Raw genomic sequence first — 2,932 nt, forward strand, 5'->3', positions numbered from 1 at the left:
GGAACGTTGCTGTCTACAACTACATCTTTCTCTTTTTCTTCCTTCGATGATGCAGCGGTTGGCTTTGTTGGAATCTCAACCTCTTTACCACTTCTCAAAACAATTGCACTTACATTTTCTCTTGGATTCACCACCGTTTGAAAGGGTAATTTCCCCTAACTTTGCACCTCCAGCTTACTGATTGCGGTTGCCATCTGGCCCATTTGATTCTACAAAATTTGAACAGTAGCCCTCGTCTCCTGTTGAAATTGCAAAGTATTAGTAGCAAGAGACTTAACAATATCTTCTAAAGACATACCAGAATTAGAAGTTTGGTCTGGTTGTTGTCTAGGGGGGTATGGCTGCTTATATAGCTAGTAATTTAGGCAGTTTTGAGGGTAGGGCTGATTCATTTGTTGATTCCCACAGCCAAGATTAGGGTGATCCCTCCATCCAGGGTTATATGTGCTCAAATAAGGATCATACTTCCTTTGCGGTTGTCCAGGAAAACCACCTGCTGCATTCACTTGCTCAACAGGCTCCTCTTGAAGAGTTGGGCCCATATTAGTTGGATGCCCTACTACCGAACAAATTGCACAAGCCTTCACTGTTTGCATGTTACCTACAGCCATTTGTTGAACAAGAGAAGTTAGAGTCGAGATTTGTTGTTCTAGGGAAGAAATATTTACCTCATTATCACGCCTAGATAGAAGGTCAAGCCTACTGCCAAACTATTGAGAATTGGCTACCATATTTGCAATCAAGTTTCTTGCGGCCTCAGGAGTCTTATCCACCAAAGCTCCTCTACTTGCAACATCAATCATGCTCCCATCAGTGTATGTAAGACCCTCATAGAAATACTGGATAAGTAGCTGCTCACTAATCTGGTGATGGGGGCAGCTTGCCCACAATTTCTTAAAGCGTTCCCAATATTCATGTAGGGACTCTCCGTTATGCTGCCTTACACCACAAATTTCTTTCCGGATGTTGGTTGCCCTCGAAGGTGGGAAATATTTCTCCAGAAATAATCTCTTCATCTCGTTCCATGTGGTTATAGTTCCGAAGGGTAGATAATAAAGTCAATCCTTAGTCGAATCCTTCAAAGAAAACGGGAAAGCTCTTAATTTAATTTGCTCCTCGATCATCCCCGTAGGTTTCATACTCGCGCAAACCACATGAAGCTCCTTTAGATGCTTGTGAGGATCTTCACCTGCAAGACCATGAAAAGTGGGCAAGAGATGTATTAGTCTAGATTTTAATTCAAAAGTAGTGGCATCATCTAAAACAGGAAATGTTATGCATAAAGGTGCTTGATTCAAATCAGGGGCAACAAGCTCTTTCAAAGTCCGATTTCCAGCCATGACGTCCTCCTCTTCTAAATCAAAATTGCTTTCCTCAGAATATGTCTGAGCTTCCTTCCTTAACCTACGCAAAGTGCTCTCAATTTCTGGGTCGAATGTTAAATCACCAAGATGAGAGGACCTGGTCATAAAACATAGAATCTTATAAAAGGAATAAATGACAAATAATGAAAACCAACCAGAAAATTAAACAAAAAATAATGAAATTTTTTTTTTTTATATGACCAGAAGCACAAAAACGCCAAAAACCCTATCAAAACATTCGAATTTGGCCTCAAGAGGGTGGGGCTTTTCTAGTGTTGCTCAGAATTTTGTTTTCTTCGAAACGGGTACTCGCAGCACTCCTAATTCAACCAAAAATTTTCTTATGAATAGTACTACTATTCATCCGAAATAGTACTACTATTCATCCAAAATAGTACTACTATTCATCCAAAATAGTACTACTATGCACAGTTTTTTTTTTTCTTCTGCAAAATAAAAAAAATAACAAAAACGTAATAAAAAATCACAAAATCACAAAAACAAAAAATCAGCTAGAATCACTCCCTGGCAACGGCGCCAAAATCTGGTGTGCTATCGTAGGCAACCAAGATTAAAAACCTTCCTAACCTAACTACTAAACTGTAAATAGGGTAAGCAAGGGTCGATCCCATGAAGAGTGTCTAGCCGAATATTCGATGATGTGCATAAGGATGGGGGGTTTTGAGTAAAACAGAAAACAATCTTAGCCAAAAACAAAAACAAAAACAATTCAATTCGAAATCAATTAATATAACGAAACTTGGTCTCCGTCAACATCCACCATCGGAATCTTACAACTGATCATTGATGCAAAAGTAAATCAATTCTTACTTTGAATATTCACCGTTGGAACTATTTTCCTATCTCTCCTTAATTGTAATTAACAGTGAAACAAGCGTCTTAATTAATCTTACCCTAAACAACCCTAGACAAGCTCTAAGATTTAATCTAATGGCAGCCTTAAGAATTAGAGAGATCGATGAAGCTAAACACACAACACAACGGTTGTATTTAATTTAGTGAATGTTCTTCTAAGGTTACTAATTCCTGACGCAGCAAATTACTAACCCTAATTGCTTCACAAGTTGGAGGATCAAACAATTATAGATTTGATATCAACTTAGCAGTAGATTTCAACAAATATACACTAGTAGGCCTCCTAGTTAAATGAACATCAATCCTGAAAATATGTACAGAAAACATTCAATACTCAAACATATTTAACACTAAAACAGAAAGATCTCACAGTTTATTTGATTCCGAGGTTTCCGTTTCCTTCGACCAAGTTACAAAAGTTCTAGCCGCTCATGGCCATAACAAAAACTCAAAGGAGAAAAATTCCAGAGCCGAAAGAGAGAGAGGCCTGTCCCCTAAAACCTAATCTGATCTCCCTTTTAAAATTCAATTTTAGAATTCGAATCCCACTCAATCTCCTAAAGAATATTCTCATCCTAAATAACATTAATCCTAATTATATTCTAATTGGAAATAAAATAAAATAGAGTTATAATAAATAGGAAAGTGGTGTTTCCAGCTGTAATTTCATGCAGCATGTAGTCTTCAAAACG

The sequence above is a fragment of the Pistacia vera genome, unplaced genomic scaffold, assembly GCF_008641045.1.
Source record: "Pistacia vera cultivar Batoury unplaced genomic scaffold, PisVer_v2 Contig354, whole genome shotgun sequence".
Classification (NCBI taxonomy): domain Eukaryota; kingdom Viridiplantae; phylum Streptophyta; class Magnoliopsida; order Sapindales; family Anacardiaceae; genus Pistacia; species Pistacia vera.